At 53.3% G+C, this 27,524-nt stretch overlaps 1 protein-coding gene across 10 annotated transcripts in view; it reads right to left on the minus strand.

Moving 5' to 3' along the window:
- Window positions 1-16,150, minus strand: part of GDPD5 (glycerophosphodiester phosphodiesterase domain containing 5) — an 89,616-nt gene extending 73,466 nt beyond the window's left edge. For 3 of the 10 annotated variants that reach the window (XM_033120469.1, XM_033120468.1, XM_033120472.1), the window contains exon 1: window positions 15,343-16,148. The gene's annotated coding sequence lies outside the window, so the exon portion shown is untranslated. Of the gene's footprint in view, window positions 1-5,184; window positions 5,218-14,597; window positions 14,773-15,342 lie in introns of those variants that run through there. The other 7 variants (XM_033120467.1, XM_033120463.1, XM_033120466.1 and 4 more) reach the window with 5 other exon arrangements.
- Window positions 16,151-27,524: the final 11,374 nt, after the last annotated feature.

The raw sequence follows: 27,524 nt of genomic DNA on the forward strand, positions 1-27,524 counted from the left end.
CCTGGCTCCACTCCCCTCTCCCCCAAATCACAGTCTGGGGCCCTGGCAGAGCCATCAGCGAGGACAGAGAGGACATCAGGGCACTTCATCCTGAGCTCAGCGGGCCACTGCTGAAGGACGAGAGAAAGAAGAGCGAATTCCACTAGCAGAGCAGGCCTGACAGCCGCCCCAGCAAACAGGTTGCCCCCTACCCAGGGTCCACTAGGGCACCCCAGTAGACCTGGAGGCTGGGGGCGAAACGGTCTGGTCTTCCCCTACACACACGCAAGAATTCCTGAGAGCCCTTCAGAGCTGGAAGGGATGTGCTAGGTGACCTTGTCCAACCGCGAGCACGAGGAACTCAAGGTTCAGAGGCGGGATAGATATGTCCAAGGTCTTCTAGGGGAACAGTCCCGTCTTCCTACCAGGCGCCAGCCAGGTACTGTGGCCACCGGTCTGGTCTTCAAGGCACTCCCAGTCAGGTGGGCACCCACTCAGCTGGTGTTTGGACCCTTAGGAGGTGCCCCGGCCAACCTCTCCAGCCCATCTCAAAAGACTGCCCCCCCATTTTCCTCCCTCTGTCCCTATCACCCCAGGCTCCTTACCGAGTCCTGAAGATGTAACCCACCTGTTGTTACCACTATACTTTTGCTCTGCTGTTGCTCTTCCAAGAATGCCTTTCCCAGCTGGCCTGAGCCTGCCCACCCCCAATACTCCACCGGTAACCTCTGCCCTGTTTGCAGGGCCTCAATCCGGTTCCCCCCTCCCCTACTCTCCCCACCCCTCAGCTCTGGGTGATCCCAGGGAAGGTCTCCCTCCCTCCCTCCCCCTTCAGAGCCTCCCCACACGCTAACCTCCCTAACCTCCCGTATAACACCCGTGCAGTCTGCCAGGGTCACTGCTCCTGGAACTGTCTCGTACACACCCCTTAGCACCCGGGACTACAGCTCTGCTGAACTGAGTAAATGTGTCGCACACCCACCACCACACAGACCCAGAACAATTTAAAAACTCATTTCTTCCTTTTAAGGCTTGTATTTGTCTTTCTTTAAAAACCCTTAGTGGGCACGGAGAAATGAAATGGAAGGTTCTTAGTCAGATGCCTCTTGGCATTTCCAAATGCTGGCTCTGTGCCTGGCACACAGTAGATGTCTGAGATTCCTTCCTTTGGTGGATGAAAGAATAAAAATATCTCCTCACCTTCCCCTTTTCCCTGCTGCCTGAAACTCCACCGTTATTATCAATTCTTCCCTGGGGCTAAATTCTGCTCCCTGTGATCTTCTCAAAATGCAAACAGCCCTGGTCAAGAAACAAGCTCTAGCTGGAGGCTTCTGTGTGCAAAGTGGGACAGTGAGGGTTTCCTAGTCAGCTCTTCCTGCAGTGTTTTCTCTAGACTATTAGCCCCAGACCATGCGTGTGACAAAGGAGCTGCATGTTCAAACAAGCTTGGGGAAGGCTGGCTGCACACTGTGCCACCTGTCAGGGATCCCTAATTCATGTCGACAAATTAAAGGCCTTGGGAAGTCCTGCTGTGACTTACGTAACCTAGCATTTCTGGACCCTGGATGGCTATGTGTCCTTGGACTCATTACCATTCCAGGGAACTAGGGCTCCTCCGAACACAGTCTGGGAAGTGCGGACTAGATGGCATGCCCAGGTCCACTGCAGAGCAAGGTCTGTGCAGTCTAGGGCCTTGGTGGCTGGCACCCAGCCAAGGCCACACTTCCTTGCACTGACCATTTTACAGAGGCAGAGGTCTGACCTAAGCCACCAATAACGATCCTTTGTGACAGAAGCAGAAAATGAATGGGGCATCATACAGCTCACAAATGGAGCAGAGAAGAGGGAACAGATAACAGGCCAGGCTGGAGACCTCAGTTCCAATGACAAATACTGGGCTCACTGCTGGCATCTGGATAGGGGACCTGATCCTGCTGAGCTATGCTTTTATCGTCTGTGAAACAGGGATAATACTATTCTCAAGGGCTGTTGTGAAGATTCGTTGTGGTGATGGAAGCAGAGGCAGAGTACAAACGGTAAAATCCCGGACTGGCATTTGCTATGTACATCATTATTTCCCTGCCTGCACTGCCAGGAGGGTGTGTCATCATGTCTTGATTGATCACAAGCCACTGCAGAGGTCCTCAATTAGGATGGATGGATGGATGGTGGGGCAGACTAATCCCTAGCAAGACCCAGGATCAACAATGGCTGGCTGAACAGGCATGAATTCGCAAGCTCAATTATCCCATTTCTCAGTCCCCAACTGGTGGAAGCAGCAGATTAGGAAGGACACACACATATGCACACAACCACATACACATGCAAGAGGGGAGAAGAAACTGGTTCCGGGCTGCTGGAGGGTGGTCTGTGGGCAGCAGAATGAAGGATCAGGGTGAGAAGAGCCAGAAACTGGCAAAGGCAGAAACTATTGCTGAACAGCCGCAGCAGCCGGAGTCAGTGGGTGTGAGGGCCAACAGGTCCTGGCACTCCCAGCAAAGCAGTCAGTGTTCCCAAGGCCCATCCCTGAGAGGCTGACTGGGTCAGCATTGTGCAGGGAAAGGAAGTGATCAATCCTTTTCACAAAGGTTTCCAACCAAAACGATTAAAGGGTTGTTTTTAAAGGGGATAGTGAGCAGAAGGAAGGCTTAGGGGCACAAGCCTTAGCTGCCTGGAAAAATAATACGACTTACACAGACATTTCTAAAGTGCCTATTGTGTGCCAGGCAAGTGCTGTTAGGCACGGACGGACATGAGGGCACAAGGCCTCTTCAGACAGGATCACTCTGTGAAGACTAGATACATGAGGTGTCGGGTCGCTTGGTCACTCAAGGACAGAGAGGGAGGTGTTGGAGAGAAAAGCCAGAGACAGGGAGTCTGGAGGACCAAGCTAAATCACTACCTCACCTCAGGCAAGTCACTTCCTTCTCTGAGCCTCCGCCTTCCCATCTGGAAAGTGGGCTGATAATAAAAATCATGAAAACTACTACATGGCACCAGGTACTGGATCAGTGGTTAAGGCCTTATCTCACCTAATGTGAGCAGCCAGCAAGACAGCTGTTGCTAACTATCTGTTGTGGGGAATGATGGACCCTTTCAGATGAGCAAACTGTGGCTCAGCTGGTTACTCACTTGCCTGAGGCTAGAGAGTTGGTGGGAGCTGAATTTAACACCAGGTTTGTCTGATTCCAGAGCTCACACTATCCTTGCCCTCCCAAACAAGTCCCATGCCACCTCTCAGATTGCCATGAAGATTTGGTGACATCATGGATATCAAAATGCTTTATAAAAGGTAAACTATTATGTGTCCAAAGCCAACAAGAAAGAAGTTTTGATTCCTCCACGAAACCAAACACTCAGGTTCACAGGGGCATTCAGAACTGGTCGCAACCCAGAACTCCTGGATTCCTGATCCCTCCACCTCCTGTGTTCCTGAAACCAACTTCTCTCCAGGGCAAGGAACCCGACTGTCTCAGAGCTCCAGCTAATCCCCCCAGCGTACAGGTCTCCCCCTCAGACCAGAAAACTGCCTGGCTCATAACCACCTGGCTCCCCTGTGCTCTGCCCCCAGACGGCACGGCCCATGGGGGCTCCCCAGCACCCCACTGACAGGCTGTGGGACCTCAGGCCGGTCGTCTCATCTCTCCGAGCCCTGGGTTTCCCACGCACAAAATGAGGGATTAAAGCACACTTCACGTGGGAAAGGAGCTATTCCAACAAGGGACTCCACTGCCCTTGAGTTGGATGACTTCAGCTGGGTGTGGAGGAGGAGATTCAAACTCTCAAAATCCCTGGTCTGAGGAGGAAGGTGCTGCCCCACGCAACAGGGATCCCAACTCACCACCTGCCCATGGGAGCCCTGGTCTGACAGGTAGACCCAGCTCCTACCACCACCAGCCAGCAGCAGGACACTTGTCTGCCTGCTTCGCAGGCTGGCTGGGGCCCAGGTGGGGGAGAGGTAGAAAAGGGTCTTCCAGGGGTGGCCGGTTAGCTCAGCTAGTTAGAGCACCATGCTCGTAACACCAGGGTTGTTAGTTCGATCCCTGCAGCCAGGGTGAGCTGCGCTCTCCACAACTAGATTGAAACAACTGTTTGACTTGGAGCTGATGGGTCCGGAAGAACACACTTAAAATAAATAAAAGTAAAAAAAATAGAAAAGAAGAAAAAGGGTGTTCCAGCTGAAATGTATACACCTTCACTGGGGAGACCGGGCGCTGGGGCCCAGGCATCCTCACAGGCCTACTGTGGCTCAGAGAGGTTGCCAACTAGCTTCAGGCCACACAGCAAGACAGGGTCAAGTGGGTGCTGGGACCCAGGCCTAGGCCCAACCCAGGGCTCTCTCTCTCCATTGCCCCAGAGTCATCCCTTTAGAGCACAGAGCGGAAGAGCAGTGTAAACAGTCAAGATGATGCACCAGCGCCACTCCACGCTGATCAGCAGATGCTGGCCACTGACAGCTGGGCCCCCAAGCCACACGGCGAAACCAACATCCAGTTGCTCCATTTCCTGCCTCGCTCACTTCAGGTACTGACTGATGGGGTCCATCTGCATAGACGATGGGCTCGGTCAAGAAGAGAAGGAGGTTCCAGAAGCAGCATCATGGATTTAGGTTAGACATAAGAACTTCCTACCTATTAAAATAGTACACAGAGAAAGGGAGCAGGATGATGGTAGTTGTGGAGTCTCCTCAAAATACAAGATGCTATCTCATCCATTACATCAGTTTAGCTTCAAAACAGACCTAAAAGGTAAGTGTTACGCTCTCATTTTACAGGTGAGCAATTGAGGCTCAGAGAGGTTAAGGGACTTGCCCGATGTCTTCAAAGCTCTGTTCAAAAGAGGCAGAGCTGGAATTCAAAGCCAGGACTGACTGAGAAACCCACACACCTCCCTTCCCAAGAAGGTCTCTGAGGATCAACGCACAGCCACCCACATCACGGCTCCTCCTCAGACACCCTGGGTGAGCTGCTGGAGAAGCCAGAACATTCCTGTCAGGGAGGAGAGGGAGCGCTCAGCAGTGGCGAGCTACAAAGAAAGGGCTCTGCATTCTAGGCCTAACCCCCCAAGACATCATACCCTGGGGGCTTCACAGAGGCTTTCTGTGCGATGTGCTCCAACCCATCTCCCCAAAGCCCAGGCCCAGGCCCCCATCACGGGCTGCCCAGGAACCCCTGCATGGCCTTCCTGGCCTCACATTCCCCTTACCTGGTCTTCATAGGCTCCTGCGTGCTGCCTGAGCTCAGGGCAGCATGGCCCATTCTGGGGGTCAGAGGCTGATGTGGGCCCAAGAATGACCCTCCAAGCTGCCGATGGCCACCCGGCTCTAAGAAGAGCATGTCAGGTGGCTACATCAGGGCCAGCTCATAGCTGGCGCACCTGAGCTCACCTGATACCAGCCTACCCATGACGTTTACCCCACTCCAGAGATAAGGCTGTCCCTGGCAAGGCCACCTGAGAAGCCACCTGCAGCCTGATTTGGGGGAGGAGGCATGGACCAAGGCAGGTCCCTGCAGCCCCACGTTGGAGAGGCAGGCAGCCTGAGTCCTCCAGCCACATTCAGTACCTTGCGTGGCACTGCCCCAGCCCTGTGAGGGCTGGCCCCCCTTCTACAGATGGCGAAATGAAATGTCAGAGAAGCCAAGCCACTTGCCCAAAGAACCAGTAAGAAAGAGCAAGGATTCAAACCCAAGCCTCCCCGCTTCTAGAAACTAAATGTTTCCCACCACATCATTCTACCTTTGAGGGCTTGCTGTGTGCCCTGAGGGCAGCACGCCCCCATTCCCTGCTGCAGCCCTAGGGCCACGCCTCCTTGCCTCGTGCTTACTCTTCCCCCTTCCTACTATGCCGTTCCCGTCCAATTTAGACCAGTGCGGTCCTGGCCTACCTTCAAGACTCATTTCAAACGCCCCGTTCTCCCTGATTTCTCTCCTTCCCCTCGGAGCTCCTCCTCATGGCTGCCTATCCTGGCCTGTGGGGAAGAAAACTGGACTGTGCCCTGACCACTCCCACCCTCCCAGCCTCCAGGTCTCCTTCCTGCAGGGTAAGGACAACCTGAGTCCTTTTCCTCCCAGCACCAGGCGCAGACTTAGGGGCAGAACTTGGGGATGTCTAGTCCAACTGCTTTCTTTCACAGATGGGGAAACTGCAGCTTGCTATGATAAAGTGAGAGGCCGCTTCCCACAGGAGACGGTTTGCAAGACAGGACTGGGGGCCGGGGGGGTGGAAGAGCTGACAGGTGAGTGTCTACCATGTGGCAAGACTGGGAACATGTCAGAGCCTCCTCACTGGCGCAGAATCTAGACTGAGGGCAGTAACAGTCCCCATCCTCAAACTAATGATCTGGCCACGCGGTGCATCTGGGCTCCCGCGGTCTCACAGGTGGTGACGGCGAAGGCTATCACCTCCTGAGCACTTCCTGCTGGCCGGGCACCGTCCTAAACACTGTACACTGATTGACTCACTTGGCCTTCACAACAACCCTCTGAGGAACTCTCTGCTCTCTCCACTTCAAAGATGAGAACACCAAGGCACAGAGAGATTAAGGGGCACACCGTGGGGTTCCCCAGCCACATTACGGTGGAGTTAGGATTTCAGGAGAAAGCCTGGTTTCAGAGCCTGTGTTCTAAACTCTGCTCACTCTGCCTAAGACGGACAGAGACACGGGTTGTTCAGCTGATCGGGCGGGAGAAAACTCACAACCAGGGCCTCTGAGGACCAGTGGGGGCGAAGCTGGACAGTGGTGGGCATGGTGGACAGAGGCCTGGGCACCAGTCCGGAAAGGAAAGGGTGCTAAGGCACCTCTGGAGAGGCAGAGATGGAAAGATGTGTACCCCAGAACTCCTCTCCGAGGACAGGGGTGGTTAGAATGTTTCGGCTTGTCTTTGGGGTAGGAGTGGAGACCCCCTCCAGAGCGGGTATACCCAAGTAACAACAGACGACAGGAATGCCTCCTATTTGCCTTTCCAGGTCCACTTCTCCGTCCTGCCTGGTGCCCCAGAGGTTGAACCTAATGGACGGCACTGGGCCCCATGCTTCTGGCTTCTGGGTCGATTCACCCAATAGGAAGCCCCAAAGGGAGACTGGAGGGAGGAAGAGAGCTAGTTGAGGTTTTATTGCCCCCTAGATCCCCTGGGTGGACAGGTTCCTTCTACTGCAGGCCACAACCCCTGTCCAGAGAGCTGACCACTTCCTCCCTGTGCAGCTTCCTCTTGGGCCGGAACTGCTCCCAGGGGCTGCTAGCCCTGGTGCTGTACTCTCCTTTGTTTCTCTGCTATACCTCTATGGCCTCAGCAGTTCACCCTGGGCCGGTACGTGCTCTCTGGCTGGGCCAGAGCAGAGCAGAGCAGACCAAGCACTGCATCAACAGCCCTCAGAGCCTCCTCTACACATGCAGGCAACAAGTGATTACAGAAAAGTGGTTTGCAGGATGCCCAGGCCTCTACGCTCTCAGCCTGGGCCTGGCCCAGCACAGGGAGCAGGTTGGGCGCAGGGAGCAGAACCCAGGCAGCCAAGGGAGGGGCAGGGCAGAGTTCAGCTCCTAAGGAGGACAAGCTTGGTTTCTGAGCGCTCACTGTAGGGTAGGCACTGAGCTTTATACACCAAGCGTTTCATTCACTTCTCAGAACAACCCAAGGAAGTACATCCTATTTACGCATTTTACAGAAGAGAAAACTGGTGCTAAAAAAGCTGAAATGACTTGCCTAGGGTCATACTGCCAGTAAGTGACAAAGGACTCAAACACAAGTTTTGATGCCTCCCAAACCTATCCTGGTAACTACCTTGAAATAATTTTAGTGAACTAGCTTCCAACAGAGGCCGCTAACGCAAGCAGGGTCAATTATTGGTGAGGGCCAGACAGAGGCCTCTAGTGTCTCCCCAGTCCCCTCCCCTGGATGGAAAGAAAAAAAAAAGAGCCCTCTGACATTCTTCAGCTCTCCCAGGTGGGACGGGGCCCCAAGCGGGCGGTGCAGTTGGGTGTCCGGTTAGAAAAACAAGCCGTCTCAGACAAGGCTTCATTGTTAGGGAGAGGCTGACACTTGGGCCATTAAAACAAAACCAAGCAAAACAAAATGCTTGCTGCTTTGTCTTATCTCTTAAGAGACAAGGGGGACAGGGAAGGGCCCCAAGACTGGGTGCTGAACCCTCCCTCCACCAGCCATCTCCGAGACCCAGCCTCACGTGGCTCTGTCAGGAGAAATGGCACTGTGCGGGGAGGCCGGGGCCTGAGTCCAGCCTGGCTCTGCCTGTGTCTGTGACCGACTACCGCTCACTGCTGACGTGTCAGGCACCGCGCTGCTGCTTTCTGTGCGCGGCCTCGTTTGGTCTCTGTGGCCCTTTCAGAGAGAGATTGTTGTGACTTCTATTTTCAGATGAGGACACCGAGGCTCAGAGAAGACACTCGTGCAGAGAACTGTTGGAACCTAGGTGTACTGTCTTGTAAAGTCTTTCCCCATCCCTGCTTCTCCAGGCAGGGAGGTCCCAGGGAGAGCAGTGCCACAGAGGAGGTGGCAGGGAGCTCCTGGTTGTGGAGACGTGCAGGTAGCATCCTGCGGGTGCTGTAGGAGGCATGTGGCAAAAGGCAGCCAGGGATTCTCAGTCTTGGCTGCCCGCTGACGTCACCTGGGCTGCTTGACACAGTAGCGATGCCTGGGTCTTGCTGGGAAGGTGGGGAGGGGCCCAGGCAGGACTTTTACAAGTTTCCTAAATGATTCTAATGTGCGCAGCAAAGTTTGACAGCCACGGGCCCAGCTGCCCACCGAAGCCTCTCCCACCTCACAAGCGCCCCAAGCACACGTCCTGAAGGAGAAAAGAGCTTTACTATTCTGGCCCCATTTGACAAGAGGGGCAAAAACCAGGCAAAATGTACTGGACAAGGTTGTGTCCTCAAGTGCCCACAGCCAGCCACAAGTGCAAGCCGCACAAGGGGACACTGACTTTAGGACGCCTCTGGGGTGACCCCTTTTAAGATACTTGGGGGGTCCTGGCTCCCTTGTCAGTGGAAAAAAAACTTTCTTTTGAGCCTCTTTGGTGGGAGGGTGAGAGGAATTCAACGTGACGGGTTTTTTTTAATAATCGAGTCCTCTCATTCAAAGCTAAACAGCTGCAGGATTCATGCTGGAAGACCACCTCTGCTGGCGGGTGTGCCTCGGGAGCAAGAATATGAAAGAACTCTTAGCAAGGCCTGTTTATTGTTTCCTGGAGGAGATTTGGTCCCAGGCCTGGGAAGAGCTGGGATGATCAGACTGCGGCCCATACTTCCTCTCCGCCTGCCTTCTTGCCTTCCTTGTGCCCTCAAAGGAGAATGTCACAGATGGCGAGACAGCGTGAAGCGGTGAGAAGAGGGAGGCCTGTGGAGTCCAGCAGACCTGGGGTCTGCCCAAGCTCTACCCTGGCCAGCGGTCCTGAGACAGGAACCCTGCCCCTCTGAGCTCATTCCTAGCACGGACCTCACAGCAGTGCTGAGGTGCAAGGTGTGTGTATGTTCACTTATGCACACGCGTTTGTTAAAGAATACTTTCAAATTCATCTCCAGAAAGCCTTTCCTGACTCCCTCCCCACCCAGTACTGGACACCCCAGTCCCTGGACTTCCCTGACACATTCTGTTGTCACTGTTTCTGTGTCCTCCCCTCCTCACTGGGCCACCCATTCAATCATTGCACAGAGCAGCTGCCCTTTCTCTGGGATTCATTCCATATGTCCTTCCCGAGCACCTCTTCTCTTTGAGGTGCTCTGCTAGGTGCTGGAGGTATAGACAACAACAGCTAACGTGCATTGAGTATTTATTAAGTGCCAGGTATTTTCCTGAGTGCTTTACATGTACGAGTATGATTCACTTAATCCTCACCACAACCTTATGAAGTAGGTGCTATAATCGTCCCATTTTACAGATAGGGAAGCTGAGGCCCAGAGGGGTTAAATCATTTGTCCAAGTCATACGGCTAGTGTGTACATTCAGGCTGTGATTTGAGCATTACCCTACACCACCATCCACAGACAATGATACGACCAGTCCCCACCTCAGGAGCTCACTCTTTACAATTTGGAAGTTTTATATCTATGTGTTTATTTAATGTCTGGTTGCACCACAGACCAAAATCTCTAATCATGTCACATTGTGTGTGTGTGTGTGTGAGAGAGAGAGAGAGAGAGAGAGAGAGAGAGAGAGAGAGAGAGAGAAACACATGCCCAAATGAACAGTAATTCCCTTTAAGGAAGGACTCCCTCTGCCCACTCTGCCCAGCACCTGCTAGCTGGACCCAGACGGCTCCTCTCAATTGGGTCACTCCTGCTGCTAAGGCCTGAGAATAGCCTGGTCCCTGGACATCCTGCTCCCTGCCCTCAGCGTAGCTCAAAGTCTTCCATGTCTCTCAACTGCCTGCTCACTGGGAAGGTGGTAGGAATCACAGCTCTGTAAACCCCATCTGACACAGTCCTCCAGAGACAGCAAAGCGTCCTCGTCCGGGAGGTCCTCCCTGTCACCTGGCACACCCTCCCTCCTGGCAGCACTAGCTGGACTCTTCAGTTAGCTTCCCACTGAGTCCCTCGTTCACAAGGCTACCAAGAGGATGGGCAAGTGGACTCAGGCTGACGGAGCACCCCCCTCCCATTGTCCCATTTAACCCACACAACACTTACTATCAGCCCCATTTTATGAGTACAGAGGAAAGCAGACCTACACAGCCCCCAACCCACAGACCGCAGTCAGTAAGTGAGGGCTATGGGTCTGCAGAGGACGACGGATGGATTCTGCCTGCTTGGAGGGGATCCTGGAAGCTTCCTGGAGGAGGCATCTTCGAGCCGGGCTAGATTCCTCGCTGCTCCACTCCCACAACCACCACAACATGAGGACAGCCACACCTTGGCCTACAAAGCTCTGGTGCCCAGTGGGTACTTGCCACCGCCTTGGAGGCTGCAGAGGGAGGAGCAGCGGCTTCCCTGCCAGCTGCCCTGCCAATGACCCCACTGTGGCCAGGCCAGCCTGCCTCCAGCACTGCTGGCCTGGCCTGGCCCAGCAGGCTCCCAATCACAGAGTCTTCTCTGCCCAGCTAATGACCATGCTGCGAGCAATCCAGGGCACCACCCTTCTTCGGGAAAGTAGCAGCTAACTACAGGGCCTGCTGGCCCAGACAGCAACTAGGCCAAGAATCACAGCCACCCAGCGCACCACATCCTCTGGCCCTGAGGCTGTGGTCTCCTCCTCTACCTTCCAGGGTCGCAAAGGACACTGCAGAAGCTGGCGCTCCCAGAGCCAGGACACCACCCCACTCACCTGTGGGAAAACAGAACCACAGAGGGCGGCTGATTCACCCCAGTCACACAGCCCTGGATGCCAGGCCAAGTGCTCCTTCCTGGGTCCCCTGCTCACCCCAGCACTGCCTTTCTCAGCCTTGGAGAAGAAGGCTCATTTCCAGGCTTTTCACACGCAAACTATGCTCTCAAGATGCTGCGGCAGAGTTGAGGAGACAGGATAGCTTCTAAAAGCTATGAAGTTGTCTGTTTAGTCACAGATAGGAGCTCAGGCTTGACTCCTCACTCCCCACTGTCCAGCTGTGTGACCTTGAGCAAGACAACGCACCTCTCTGAACCCCCGCTTCTGGGAGGTGACAACAGTTACCTCCCAGAGTTGTGAATGAGTGTCTGTAAAGCGCTTAGCAGTGCTGGGCTCATGACAAGTCCTCAAAGCTTTAGCTATTCTCAGTACCATCACCATAGTATTATTAATGGGTATGAGGATGCATTCTACGATCTGTAAAACAGGATGCAATGGTGGGTATTATTTATTACTGTGAAGTGTTGAAGAGTCCGAGGCAGTATGACCAGAGGGTTGGGTAATTCAGGAATGTTTCTTGGGTAATTTATAACTGGAGTTGGGCCTCGACATGTGGAGGGGTGAACAGAAAAGAGGCAGGGATGGTGGTTCTGATCAGAGGAACCCCACAAGCATAGGGGGAGCGATAGGTCCACATGTGGTGTGTTTAGGAGACAGGGATGAGCAATGAGCCAGGGGTCCATGCAGTGGCTACAGTGGGCAGGGCTTTGAATACCCCAAAAAGGGTCCTGGTCCCCATCTTACAGGCAAGAAGGAGCCACAGAAGGTTTGGAGTGGGCACTCCACGACGCTTTCTGAAATGTGAATTCTGTCTGACATTCAAGGTCCTCTAACCATCTGTCACTCACCCCTCTTCTCTACACCTCTCCCTGACCCAACCAACCCTGGCATCCTCCTCACCTCTGCGCTCACTACCCCATTCCGTCTCCCCTGCTGTGAGCTCACCCGTGGTTCACACGCACGATGAAGTACCCTTTCACTGAGTACCTGTCGTGCCACGTGCTTTACATATATGACCTCACAGTCACCCATAACTCCTCGCCTTTTACAGAGGAGCAAACGGAGGCCTGGCAGGGTCAGGTATCTCACAGTGTATAATCTCACAGTGAGTACGTGACACAGCCAGGATTCAACCTTTGAACTGATGTCTACAGCAAGTTGCCTCTAGCCCCAGCCAGACACCTTCCTCCTTGATGAAGCCTTCCAGGCTTACTCCAGTCCTCGAGGGCCTCGCCCTGCCACTTCTCATTACCTGTTTGGACTCAAGAGACCCTCACTCAGCTAGCTTGGTTTCCACTCTTTCCTGTGGGTCCACCGGGCCCTCCAACAGGAGGGAGCCAGGGTTAACAATAGGTCACTTTCTTCCCATCCTGCCTCCCTCTCCCCATATCCAAGACTTCTTATGGCACTAACTGGAACTATCCACCTCCTCGGGGTGGGAGGGTGAGGAAGAGGGTTCAGAAACTCGGCTGGGCACAGAGCAATTTCCTTGAGCCTGCCTCCCAGCAATGAGGGGACCCATAAATTATTCACTGCACCTTTGTGCCTAAGGGAGATCAGACAATGAGCCAGAGGGAATGAACACCAGTGCCCCCCAACCCTGGCCCTGGGGTGGGAGGTCACAATCCAGATTCTTTACCAGGGTCCCCGAGCAGATTCTAGAGGGCTATGAGACCAGGAAAGTGGCACAGGGGAGCCTGACACACAGGAGTCCCATCTGAGCAAGCCTAGGTCTGTGCGCCGGCAACAGTAGCCTGCATTCTAAGGCAAGTCTGAGAATTTTCCCATATTTTCTGGTAAAAATTTAAGTTTCTTTTCCTTATAGGGAAAGAAATAGATATTTGGCCAAGCACTGTATATTTATATCCCACTTCATCTTCACAACAACCTCATAAAGGAGGAATTCTAATGTATAGACAAGAAGCTGGGGCTCTGATGAGTGATTTGGCCAATGTCACATGGCCAGTGGGAGGCAGAGCGGATTTCTGCCCACCTGGTCTGTCTCACTACTATCTGCCCGTGCCACTTAGCCCACCCAATTAATTGTGAGCTAGTCACCACACTGCCTTCTCCATCTGGGTAACTTCCAGGGCACCTGGTATGCCGGTGGCGCTCAGTTCCTGAAGCAAACTCAAAGGCCCTGGGTAAGCGGTTTCACTTCTCTGAGCCTCAGTTTCCCACACAAGGTAGTCATGAATAACAAGCCCAGTCTTGGCAAACACAAAAACTCTTTAGCACTTGACAGTGTGCTCGATACGATGGCCCCATTATCTAAACAGATAACACACAGCCCACAGCCTGCCTTGACCCCATTTTACAGGTGAGGCTGGGAGCCATGAATGCATCTGAGAGGTCCCAAGTGGCTCCCCAATAATGTTATGCCACACTCCAGGTTCCTTCCATCACACCATGAAATGAGATCACAGGTGTGAAATTATCTCATCAAAGAAGAGCTTTGTTTAGAGGCAGGAATTATTAGGAGAATTTGAATCCCCATGGATTACATGGGGAGGGGGAATCCCAAGCCCCTCAGTCACCTTCTCTTGAGGTTCCTCGACCTCTCCACCCACAAGGACTGAGTTTCCAGCCTTCAGCTGACCTCTCCAGCGTCCTCCACCTCCCAGGTGCTTTCCAAGGTGGTTTCCCCTAGACTCCAGGAAGCTGGGCACAGCAGGGGTTAACTAGTCCCAGCCAAGGCCACAGAGCTCAGACCTGGGCCATGTCTCCTCCCCCTTCCAATCCAGAACAAGAGCCTACAGAGTCCAGGCCAAGCCCTCTTTCACAACACCCCTCTCCCTGCACTGCCCCAGGGGGGGTAGCAAAAGGAGCCCCTGCCTGGGAATCCAGACACCTGGGACTGTACACCCCCACCCCCGGCCCTGGCAGCCCCAGCATTGATACCCAAAGCAAGCCCTCCCCTCCTAGGCCAGCAGCGTCTTGCAGGTTCCTCTGCCAGGAGAGGCTAAGGTCAGACCTTTAGTCTGGGCCAAAGGCTATGGGGTTGCTGGCATGTCTTGGGCCCCAGCACCAACCACACAGACTCTCACAACAGCCTCATACGTAGTCACCCTGACCTCACATCAGGGCTGGGGAAAACCTCAGCCACCCACCCAGAAGTTGCTAACTGAAGAGGTGGAATGGATACCTTGAAGGATGTCTTTTCAAGTGTACCTGTGGCTCAACCCCTCACTCACTGCTTTAGGACCTTGGACAATTGGCACCCCGATACCCACCCCACCCTTAGTAACGTGAAAAAATGTGAGCTGGATGAGCGCTGAGGGGACTCACCTCGTCCATCTCGTCCAACTTGGGGACTTCTACAGCGAGGTTCCCCAACAGATAAACAGCGTCTTAGGACCTCCAGAGGGCCGTAGAGACCCTGGAGTATGGCAGGCAAGGGCCAGGGGCCGCTGTTCACTGGTCCTGGGCCCACAGGAGGGGAACTGTGGAAGTAGGAAGCTTCCCACCTCTGCCCTCAACTCTGGGTCACCTTTCCTGGGATGTGACATGGCCATGGAGTTGGGGGGGAGGAGACCCGGAGAAGCCACCTCCTTCCAGCCTCAGGATCAGTTCTAGGATGCCCCAGGGGCCCCATCTTTACACCTTCCCCCACCTCCTGCCTAGAGGCTATCCACTTCCTTTCTTTTACTCTTCAATTTCTGCTTCTTTCCCTCTCCACTCACACCCTCCTCACAGTCTCATCCCCAGAGTGAAAAGAGCAGGGTCACTCAACCCCGTTGAGCCTCAGTTTCCCCATCTGTAAGAGCCCATAAATATACAGGACACCTTCTATCCCACCGAGTTCTTAGTGAGCCTTAATGAAGGGACCACTCAGGCAAGGGTGGGGCGCGGACCCGCACACAATGGGCGCTCGATAAGTGCCCGTTTTCTCCCTTCCCGCCTCCCTTTCCCGCGCCCCCTCCTAGCCAGTTCCAGCCTCAGCTAGTGCCTGGCATACCCCCGCCGCCGGCCCGGGCGCTGCCCGGATGGGGTCAGAGGCCCCTCCTAGCCCCGGCATCCGGGGCTCTCTCACCTGCAGCTCTCGGCTCCCGCCGGCCGCCGGGGCAGAGGGGCCCCTGGGTCCTCTTCGGGGCAAGCGCCAAGCCCTTCGCCTAGGAAGGCAAGTGGTAGTAGCTTCGACTCTCAGCACCAGCCGGGTCCGGCTCCGTCCGACTGTCCAGCCCGCCTGGGACCCCTCACGGGGCGCTGAACCCGGGCCGGGGCTTCCCGGTAGCTCACAACGTCCCAAGTCCGAAGCAGCACCGGGTCGGAAGCAGCTAAAAGTCCTGGTCTAGGGGAGACAGAGGCTGGGGGCGTCCGGGCTCCTTTGCACTCAGTCGGGGGCTTGGGGACACCCTGCGTTAAGCCCGGGCGGAGAGCTGGGGACTCCGACACACACTATAGAAAGGCTGTGAAGAAGCCCGCAGCCATGGACCCGTAGGGTGGGCCAGGAGCGTCTCGCCCAGGTGCACTGGATCAGGGTCGGGGGCTACGGGGGGCCCGGCCACGACACGCCGGACTGCAGGGCTGAGAGCGTCCCAGCGCGGAATCCAGGGCCGGGGCAGGCGGGGTAGGTCAGGACGCCTGCGAGGAGCAGCGGCCGCCAGCGCCGGGCGGGGAAGTCTTCCCAGGTCCAGACTCGGCTCGCTCTGAAAAATCGGGGGGACCTCCGTGCGGCAGCCGACTCTGGAGCTCCGCACCGCAGCTCCACTTCCTCCTCTTCCCCCGGCTCGCACGCCGCTCGCTCAGCCTCGCGCCGCAGCTGCCGCCACCCCCGCCGCTGTCAACGCGGTCGCCCACCCCCGCAGGAGCTGCGGCCCCAGCCGAGCAGAGCTGAGGCAGCGCCGCCCAGCGCCTGAGCGCAAGCCGGCGCCGCCCCGCCCGAACTGGGCGGAGTCAGCCCGAAACCCCGCCCCTTTCCCGGACCACGAATCCTTTCCTCGGCCCAGCAGGAGCCAATGGGGGAGAGAGTGGGAAAAGAACGGAGCTCTGCGGAAAGTGGACTCTACCTCGTGAGGGCGGAGCCGATAGTGGAGAGGTGCGGCTGGAGCGGGGACCACGCAGGGGGGTGGGGGACTTTAAAGAGAGGAGCTGGAGGGAGGGTAACGTGGGGACCCGGATGGAAGGAGAGGTGAAGAGGACCGGATTGTCTGGGACCTGAGCCCGGGGACTGCCTTGTGTGGGAGAGGGGGAGTCATGGGATAGGTACTGGGGTCGGGGGAGGGAGAGAAGCTGGATAGAGGCGAGCTGGGTTATCCAGGGTAGTGGAATCAACAGGGAGAGTGGAGCCCTCGGGACACAGCTCTCACAGTAGTCGTCTACCTCCCCAACTTCTAGGGCTCAATGCGAGGAGGTGAGCTTTGCATGCTGCGAAATATTCAGATTTCAGGAAGCGGTGAAAAATTAAGTTTTTGAAAATAAAGAGCAGATCTTTCTTAAAACATTTTTCTGCGGGGAGGAGAGTCGTTATCAGTTTTAAAAATATGAAGTCAAGAGCAGAGGTGCGTGAGTGACCTTTATGCCCTCTGCTGCCCCTCCCCTCCAGCCTTAGGGCTGGAGCTGTGTCTGATTTACATCTCCCGAGGCTCCAGCACCCTGTACAGGGCGAGGCACAGAGCAGGCATGGAGGGTTTTGATGTATGAAAGAGTGAATGTTGAATGTGCTTCTGGGGCCATGTGAAAGCCACTAAATGGCCTGGGGAGCAAAGGGATGGAGGCCACCCAATACAGCTTTTCTGTAAGCCTCACACCAACCTTATGCAGTAGATACCCCCATTCAACTGCTGGGGACATCAAAGCACTTGAGAGGCAAAGCGATGTTCCTAAGACCATAAAGCTGGCACGAGAGTCTATCCGCTCATCATTACCGCATTCTGGAGCAAAGCTGTGTGGCTTTGAACAGGTTACTGGACCTCTCTGAGCCTCTGGTTCCTCATCTGTAAGGGCAATAGAAATACTGCTACTTATCAGGGGCTGGGCAGGCACCAGGCTTCAGAGAACGGAGGGAAGGCTTATTCCTGGCAGAGGAAACAGCACATGCAAAGGCATGGAATCTGAAAGAACGCCTCTGGGGACCCCTAGCCTATTTTGGGGAGATTGGAAGAGGCTTCCTTGAGGGAGTGACAGGCAGGCTCGGAAGTAGGGGTTGGCTAGGTTAGGAGAGAACCTAAGTGAATGGACAGTGGTCTGGGCAAAGGCTAGTCTGGAGAAAACCCTGGAGGTGAGGGAGAGCATTACTTCGTTGGAGAACCCAGAGGAGTTCAGGGTGGCTGGAGCTCCCAGAGAAGGAACAGCAGAACTGATGGGAAGAGAAAAGTGTGAAGAGGCAAGTGGAGGCAAACAAAAGGGAGTTCAGACTATTCTAAGGGCCAGCAACTCTGTTAGCGGCCTGCTCATGACCCTGAACCCAGCAGGGATATGGGGAGGACTCAGTCTTGAAGGCCAACTCATTGGCTGCCAGAGGGGGTGTCCTGGGAAGTTTTTAAGTCAGGTATTGCGATGGGAAAGACAGAGCTTTGTAGGGAAACCAGGTAGTGTGATAACACTTAAAGCCCGCAATAGGCAAATGGCGTGGGGCCTGCATGAGGAAGGGTTGGAATCCTCAGTGATGCCTGGACCCAGGGCTCTGTCCTATCCCCTCTTAAGAGTGCAACAGCCTTCAAGTTGGTTGGAAGAATAAGGAAGGGGCTGAGCTGGAGGCTGAAGTCCAGGCTGGAGGGGTGCCCTCTCCTAGCCAAGCCCAGGGGTGGGGGGTGGGGAGGTTGGCCCCAGGAAGCTCCCACTGGTGCCTGCGGCCTCAGGGCTGGTAGAAGGCTATTTTGCCTATAAGTTGAGCTTGGTAATGGTGCTACGAAACCTTATGATTTCTCTGTTTAGAACCTTCTGTGCCTCCCAGTTGCCAGCAGGATCAAATCCTAAGTGTCTGGCCTGGGGTTGCAGCCCCTCCATTATTGCTCTCTGCCAACCCAACGAGCTTCGTCTCCCAGTTGCTTCCCTCTCCCCTGGCACCAGACGTCTTTCTGTGCCATCCACAGGCAGGATGCAGTCTCTTCTATGTTGTTGTTCCTGCTGTTCCCTTTGTCTGAGGGACTGTGTTCCCTTTCTCTCCTGAGTCAATTCCTGGTTCGCTCTGGACTGAAGGGAAGAAACTTTGGGGCAAATGCCCATCTGTCCTCTTCACTGCTATGTCCTTGGAGCCTAATACATAGTATGTGCTCAGTAATTAATTGTTGAATGAATAGCTCCGTCTCTCAAATCAAGTGTCTCTTCCTTTGAGAAACCTTCCTGCACTTCCCCAGGAAGTCTGCCTTTGGTGTGGAATCTCTCAGCTTGAAGACTCTGTAATTACGTCTTTCATGTCTAGTTGGCCCCATGGGCAGGGAGCCCCTCCGCGTCAGTGCACCCCCACCCACTCCCCCAGCAGAGTGGCAGCAGTCCCTTGTCAGACCTCAGCACTGAGAGATGAATGAGGCTCTCAGAAAGCGGTTCTCTGCTGCCCCTGCTGCGAGAGCCTCCTGAGCAGGTCAGATGAGCAGAAGGCCAGAATGAAAAGGAGGCTTTCAGAACAGACCCTCCATGACCCCTGAGGCCCAGGGTCCCCTGGAGGTGACGGGCAAACAGTTCTCAGCCGCCCACATTTGCCCTCTGGCTACCTTCCCAGGGGGAGGAAGTCTCCTGACCTGGGAGAATCCGGCCTTTTTGCGGCTGAGAGGCCCACGAAGCAGTGTGACAGAGGCATGGTCATGGTGGCTTGTCTGGGAGGGTGACTGAGGGCTCAGAGGCGGCTCTAAAGCTGGGCCTCTGGGGCAGATAGAAAAGGCTAGCCTTGTCAGCCCGGTGCCCCCCCTGACCCCCCCCCTTATATTCTTCTGACCAGAGTGGGGATTAACTGTGAAGCGACTGCAGCTTCAGGTCTGTTGCACAGCTTGCTATGCTCATCACAACTGAACATTCGCTTTTGTGCCTACATTTATATTAGGAATTTGGTATCCTCTTCCTTAACAGAGCCACCAAATTATATAAGACCTCACACCCCGTGAGATCTACTTCCAACAAATCCTTACCATGCACCCACGATGCGGGCACTGCGCTGGGTGCTGGCAAGGATACCATGGAGCATCAAGCAGACGCGCGCCCTGCCCTCCTGCAGCTCACCGTCTGCTGGGGTCGGCAGCTCAGCTGAAATCATGGCCCTCACAGTATGGCCTGCTTTCCTACCTGTCTGCGTCTGCCAGCCTGGAATCCTTTCCCCAGCTCTCCTGCCTGCATGGGCCCCACTCGGCCACTGGACTTTTCTTCATCCTTCAAGGGCTAGTACACAAGTTGACCACGGTGGGAAGCCAGCCTGACTGCCCGGTGGGAAGCATTCTCCATCCATCGGAGCCAGTGACACTGCAGGCTCTTTGTGCTTCCCTGGGGACACTGATCCCCTTGGATCACAGGTTGCTTGTGGGTCAGTTGTCCCACCAGAATATAAGCTTGTAGAGGGCAGGGTATGGAGTCTCGTGTCTCTTTGTGCCCTCAGGTCATCCTGCATTTACCAATGATTCAATGTCCTGGACCAAACTTTGGGCATCTGGGGGTGGGACAATTAAGGAGCCCCAAGTGCCAAGGCTTTCTGCCGTGGAGTGTGCAGAGCGCCATGTGAACACAGAAGACAGCAGGGGGTGGGCAGAGCGGGGTCCAGGGTGGCTTCCCAGGGAAGGGGACACTTGACTGGCTCTCTAAGAATAAGCACAATTTGTCGGGATAAGGAGAGAACAGTCTTCTAGGCAGAGGGAACATTGAGCACAAAAGCATGAAAGTGGGAACAGGCAAGTGATAGGTGAGAAGTCGGTATGTTTGGGGGAACAGGAATGACACAGGAAGGAAGAAACTGAAGTCACACAATGGAGCAGTTAGGGCACAGACTGGACCCATATGGCTCGGGTTCACCTCCTGGCTCTGCCATTACTAACTCATTGCTCTGTGCCTCAGTCTCCTCACCTGTAAAGTTGGGACAATACTAGTACTTACTTCATAAGCTATAAGAATTAAAGGAGCGTATCTCTATGAAAGCCTACGGTAGTGTTGGTATACGGTCAGCCCCACGGTGTGTCTGATAATTAAGTTGGAGCAGGAGGGGCAGGCTGAGGCTCTGTTGGGTGGAGTTTTGAATTGGACTGTATTGGGAGGGTACCAGAGCGCTAAGAAGGGGAGTGAGGGATGAAAGGGAGGAGGAGGGGCCTTGGCTCATATCCAGCCACACTCCTCCCCTCCCTGAACACCCAGAGGGCTTCCTGTTGGCACCCGGCCTGCCTGTTTCCCTCCCTGACCTGTGGTGCTCCCCATGGCCGTGTGGCATCAATCATGTATAGTGGGACCCACCCCAGCACAGCCAGGAAAACTTTATGGCCCGATTTATTGCCAAAGGAGATCAAGGAGAGTCCCCGAGGGGGTCCAGGGCACTTGGCAGGGCAAGCGTCCACGCCCCAGCTGGCCTGAAAGGACGGGACTAGATACGAGTGTCTGTTGAGTGGGGAATGGACGGGGGTGGGAGGATGGAGGGGTGACAAAGTCAGCCACAGCCTGAGACAGCCTTTGGGATGAGAGGTAAGTGGCCCCAGGGAGCGAGTGGGCTTGCGAGGAGGAACATGAAAACCCACAGGGTGAGGGGTGGGCAGGGGATGGAGCCCAGGAAAGAGCCAAAGAAGGATTGGTCAAAGAGGGCAGAGGAGTACCAGGACAGAAGTGTCCTGGGAACGGTTCGCAGCCGGGCCTGAGGGAGGCCAGGAGAGGTGGAGGCAGGAGCAAGCTGCGCTTGGAGCAGGTGTGGGCCACCCTTCCCAGGGTAGCTGGCAAAGGGTGCATGCTTGGGTGGCAGCTGGAGGAGGAGGCAGAGCTGGAGTCTTTCAGAGGAGGCCTTAAAACCCTGTGGGAGAGAGGAGGTAACCGGTATGTGTAATGGAGAGGAGGACACTGACCTGAGACTGAGAGGCAGCTCTTCCACTTCCTGGACGCCCAGCGTGGGGATGGAGCAGGTGAGGCAGATCAGGCCTGCCCGCTTCAGTGAAGCAGGAGGTAAAGGGTCTGCTCTCCAGGGAGCCGGCCAGGTGGAGCAGGGGCATGAGGAGAGGTGAGAAACTGGGAGCCATGGCTGTGGAAAGTAGAAGGGGAGGAAGTGGGAGCCGTAAAGCTGGGGTGGCCCCTTTCCCATGCTGGCGGGATTGCTGGTGGCTTCGGGAAATGCCTGTGTCAACTTAATAAAAAATGATTCCTGGCCCCCTTCTCATTCTCCTGGAATCCTGATCAGACTCAAGTCTGGACAGGGTGGGGAGCTTCAGGGTCCTCTCTGACTCTGGATCCTGCATGCTCCCTCCGCTCCAGTGGGAATCATGGCGATCACACACGTAACTCCAGTTTATGCTTTACCATCACCTCCCGACGCTCACAAGAGGGGTTGTCTAGTTTGGCCCCACCAATGTGAATTGCCAGAGTCTGTTACCTGTTGGATTGAACTGCTTGTCAGATTTACTTCTGTGTCTCCCTCCGTGACAGTGCGGGCCAGGGTCACACCTAATAGGTAGCTTCTCAGTACCTTTAATTAAAGAAAGGCAAAGGGGACGCCTTCATTTGCCTGCCTCTGCTGCCCCCTGCTGACTAATACTGGTTGGTGCAGAATAATAGTACCAAGCGCTAACAACTGGAGTGCTGGTTCTCAAACTATGGTCTCAGGACCCTTTTTTACACCTAAAAATTATTGAGGACCCCAAGAAGTTCTGTTTATATTGGTATTTACATTATTAGAAATTAAAATGGAGACATTTAAAAAATATTTAAGCGTTTAACAATAACAATCTTATTGCATGTTAACATTTTCATGAAAAATATATTTTGCAAAACAAAAAATTGAGAAGGATGGCATTGTTTTATATGCTTACAAATTTCTTTAATGCTTAGCCTTGTAGAAGACTGCTGCATTCTATCTGCTTTTGCATTAAGCAGACACAATATATTGTTTTGGTTGAAGTCTATGAAGAAAATACAGGCTTACACTGATAGGTAGTGAGAAAAGGGAGGGGTACTTTAATGGTCTTTTTAAATAATTGTGGCTATTCTTCTTTGATACTAACCCAAACTCGACAAATTTCTTGAAGGTTAGTTGTTATTAGAATCTAAAACCATATCAATGAAATTTTCTCACTCAGTTACATTAAAATCCATTGGCCTCTTTTGTACTTTGAATATGTCTTAACCATGCATGATTTTGTAACATTGGAGAAAAATATGGTTCACCAAGTTATGCAGATCTTTCAAATATTGGTCAATTTCAGTATACAACATGTAAAAAGTCAAATTCATTAATGTCACCACTTATCTCATCAGAAAAGTTAAGTACAGGCATACCTCGTTTTATTGCCCTTCACTTTATTGCACTTCACAGATGTCGTGTTTTTTACAAATTGAAGGCAAGACCCTCCAGCAAAGACTACAACTTGCTGGTCTCAAGCAAGACCAGCAAAGATTACAACTTGCTGAAAGTTCAGATCATGGTTAGCATTTTTTTTAGCAATACAGTATTTTTTTTTATTAAGGTGTGCACAAACAGAAACAGACCCACAGATATAGAGAACAAGCTGATGGTTGCCAAAGGGGAAGAGATGGATGGAATTTTTGAAAAAGTATTGGGTAGTCAAAAGATTATGTACTTCGGGGGTAGAATGGGATAAATGAAAGATATCAAACTGGTTATCAAGTGTTGCTAAGTTCACATTCAAGCATAAGAATAAAAATTACACTGGAAAAATGTTAAGTACTTTTTAAAAATTACCTACAAAAAAACAAAAGTAAAAAATAAAACTCTAAAAAACTTGTGGTAAAAATATACATAACATAAAATTTACATTTTCACCATTTTGAAGTGTACGGTTCAGTGGCATTAAGTATATACACACTATTGTGCTACCATCACCACCATTCCTCGCCAGAACTTTTTCATTTTGTAAAAGTGAGGCTCGGTACCCTTTAAACAGTAACTCCTGATTTTCTCATCCAGGGCTGCAGGCAGGTTCTGCTCATCACATCCCCACCCCCGACATCGGCCAGAGAAAGGGTTGCTTGGCAGAATACGGGAGATGATGAGGGAAAGTGCCTAGCTCTGTGCTCTGTAACAGCAGATGGCTGTTAAAATAAAAGCAGTGGTAAGGAGACACCCAGAGAAAAGTGTTGAGTGGGAGGGTGACATGGGCAGACATTTTGGGGACTTCACTGTGTGGAAGGTGGAATGGAAGGGGTGAGAACAGAGGCAGAAGACAGTGAGGAGACAGGTACCGGTACTAAAATTTGGGGAGAACCGATGATGGTTTGACGGATCTGGGAAGGGAACAATAGGGGACATGGAAGATGGGGTGGCTGGGAAAACTTAGAAGCATAGCTCAGCTGCTGGAGCTGTGACCCCTTTCACCTTGGAGCTCTGGGTCCTGAATGTTCTGGATGAGGCTATGTAAGGGTCCTTCCTAGGACTGGCTACTCTGCTAAATGAAAATGCAGGGCTCCAATGTCCCCAAATTACTAAAATGTCAAAATGGTGAACACCAGAACATTAAATCAAGCAAGAGTAGAGTCCTTGGCTCAGGCCACCAGATTTAGAAGGGGAAAAATAAAGAGGACACTCAGTTAAAATTGAATTTCAGATAAACAACAAATAAAATTTTAGTATAAATGTGTCTCTGGGGCAATGTTTGCAATAAAAATCTTATGTTCTTTGTCTCAAATTCAACTTTAATGGGAGTACTGGGTTTCAGCTGGCACCCCGATCTGGTGAGTCCTGCTGTCTCATATGCCACCTGGGGCTCCTATGAGAATGGCTCCCAAACTTGAGTCTGCAGCAGAATCACCTGGAGGGCTTGTTAAAACAGTTTGAGGGGCCCCACACCTGAAGTTTCTGACTTATAGGTCTGGGTGGAGCCCGAGAATTTTCATTTCTAACAAGTTCCAAGATAATGGTGACACTGTGGGTCCTGGGACCACATTCTGAGAACCACTGTTCTGGGGGTCTGTTATCCTAGTGAAGCCTATGAGGAGGACATGGAAAATGCAATGACCCCAAATGACCACCAGAGGGCAGAAGCGCCCACTAGTCAGGCCTCAGGGGTGCCAACTGTCTTAGGACCAAGCTGATACCTTCGCTGAGTGTTTGTCTGTGCCTGACCATGGCCAGGAACCTGGCTATGACAAAAACATGGGTCAGACTCAGTGTCTGCCCTTGAGGAGCTCAGGGTCTGGAGAGAGAAAGACAGAGGTGTTAACTGGCAATCACAATGAAGTGGGGAGGCTGTAGGAGCCCAGGGCAGGCTGGGGGTAGTCAGGCAGGCTTCCTGGGGGAACCCATCACCTGAACCACGAGAAGAAGTCAGCCAGGTGGAGAGAAGAGGAAGAATGGCATTCTGGGCCTAGGAATCCATAAGTGCAGGGCACATGGGCTGGCACCCGTCAGGGGTGCTCGAGGAGTAGTGTCGGGAAGGGCTGAGAATTGATGGTTGAGCACCTGGCAAGGCTGGCAGGGGCTTGGCTGGATCCTGAGGGTCTCAGGGAGCCCAGGAGGGTTTTAACTAGATGGTGTTTAAGAATGATCCCCTGGTGTAATGGTGAGGAGGAAGGAAGAGAGATCAGACACAGGGAAGCTAGTGAGAGGCTGGAGCAAGGGTCCAGGCAAAGCAAGAATGGCAACAGGGTCTCATTCGTTCATTCATTGAGCCATTCATGTTACACTCTATGGATCAAATTCTCTGAGCCAAGCTCTGGGCTGGGTGCTGGGACTTGGTGGTGATCAAGACAGACAGTTCCCGGGCTTCTCAGAGAGTTTACATTCTAACAGCAAAGGCCGCCATCCAACAGCCAATGGCACAGTGAACTATCCAGTGATAGCGGAGGGACCAGTACCAGAGATGCTACGGAAGACAAATGGCAGGGTCTGGGCAGTGGTGCGGGGTGGAAGGCATCTCCCAGGAGAGCCCATGACCTGGGCATCCTGACCTAATGGGCACAGATGCCTCATTCAGCCAGACCCTGGCGCCCTCCCCACTGCAGCCCAGAGCTAACAATATGGCCATTGAAGGCTGCTGCCACTGCTCGAGGTCCAACCTTTCCTGCCCCCACCCTCCCTCAGCCACACAATCTTTGCTTTCAGCGGAGAAGAAAGAACAGGATTATGTGCAGGTACCAGGGGCTGGGCCCGCTCCTCCACCAGAGTCAGGCCGGCCCCCAGCTCCAGGTGGGGACCAGGCAGGCACCTTCTTGAAACATCCAGGGCTCTTGTTCTAAGCACGTGAAGGGTTGGCTAGTTAGAAGCAGAGGGATGGAAGAGATGACCTTCAGTGCCGAGGGGATGTTCTCTAAAGGTTGTCCTGGATGCTCAGGGTCCCTGGAGTACGCCATTCATTTACAGAGGTGAGACTGGCCCCATGGATGAAGTTGATTCAAATCTAACGAGCATTCCTCTCTAGGAGGGTGGCTTCTTGCTGTTCTGAGAACACGCCCAGTTCATTCTAGCCTCGGGGCCTTTGCACATGCAGTTACTTCTGTTTGGGGTTCTCACCTCCACCCGCAGGCCTTCACAAGGTTGGCTTCTACAGTAGGCAGAATAACGCTCACCCCCACCCCAGATGTCCACGTTGCCATCCCGGCACGTGGTAGCTTACATGGTAAAGGGGGCAGTTGTCATTCCATTATGGGTCCTGAGGTAGGGCAATTACCCTGGAGGCCCTGTGTCATCACAAGCGTCCTTACAAGAGGGAGGGAGGAGGGTTGAGAGTCCGAGAGAAAGATGTGATGACAGAGGCAGAGGTCAGAGGGCGGGGGAGGGATGAAGATGCTAGTTGATGGCTTTGCAGCTGGAGGAAGGGGCTATGAGGCGAGGAGGGCAGGCAGCCTCTAGAAGCTGCGAAGGGCGAGGAAGCAGATTTGCCTCTAGAGCCTCCAGCAGGAATGCAGTCCTTCCAACCCATTTTCATCTTCTGATGTCCAGAAGTAGAAGATAATAAACTGACATTGTTTTAAGCCACTACATTTATGGTAATCTGTTACAGCAGCGATAGCAAGTGATCACAGCTTCTTAGGATTCAGGTCTCAGGTACCTCATGTCAAGTAGTGGTCCCCACCACCTCTAACCAACTGTTTTCATTTCTTTGTGGCCCTCCCTTATCATTGTCCGAAATAATCATACTTGTTCCTTAGTTTATGGCCTGTCTACCCACCCCTCCGACCCCACCCCCTACCACCATGTGAGGCTCCTTGAGAGCAAAGGCTTTATTTTGTCCACTCTTGTATCCCTGCCCCTAGAACAGCGCCTGGTACATAGGGAGTTCTCAATAGATATTTGTTGCATAAAAGAAACAATGAAGGAATAAGTGAAAGACTTGATAGGCTCTTTCTCACGTGCACACTGAGGGCAAGGGCAGGGAGAAGCTTCGGCTGGCTGGGAAGGCCTCCCAGACTATGAGAAGCAGAAGGGGTCTCAGGAGCTCCGAAAATGGAGAGAGAGAGGCATGGAGGGTCAGGGGAGATGACCATATGCTTGTCTGGGACAGCTGGAGTGGCACCTGGCACAGAACTTGTACATGCACTTTCCAAATTACAGGGCTTCCCACTTTCAAGCTCAGCACCTTTTTTTTTTTTTTCTATTTCCCTTCAGAACATGCTGGAAGAAAGGCTGTTGAAAGGAACCGTTGTTCTCACTTTGCAGAGGGGGGCACTAAGGTTCTGGACGTGATTCGAGAGTGAGAAGATACCCAGGTCCCTCTCCGCAAAGACTTGGTGGGACCTGGGAGGTGCCTGAAGGCTTGCCTGCTCCCCCAAGCCTCCCCGATGCCTCACAGGCCAGTTTGACCACCTGTGCAGGGCTCCAGCCTTTACCTTGCTATTCCTTCTGCCTGTGATGCCCTTCCTCTCCTTGCCTTCTCTCTTGGGGCTGGGACTAGGGTGAATCATTCCCCCGGGTGCAAATGAAAAGGGGCACCAAAACCTCGGTAATTAAGAGAAATAACATTTTCACATAACTTTTTTTTTTTTCTTTTTTTAAGGAGGGCGCAGCTCACAGTGGCCCATGCAGGGATCGAACTGGCAACCTTGGTGTCATTAGCACCACACTGTAACCGGTTGAGCTAACCAGCCACCCCTCGTATAACATTTTTTAAGATCAAAGTTAATTCAAAAAAAATCCCACGAGGAACAAAATAC

This window comes from Rhinolophus ferrumequinum, chromosome 11 (genome assembly GCF_004115265.2).
Source record: "Rhinolophus ferrumequinum isolate MPI-CBG mRhiFer1 chromosome 11, mRhiFer1_v1.p, whole genome shotgun sequence".
Classification (NCBI taxonomy): domain Eukaryota; kingdom Metazoa; phylum Chordata; class Mammalia; order Chiroptera; family Rhinolophidae; genus Rhinolophus; species Rhinolophus ferrumequinum.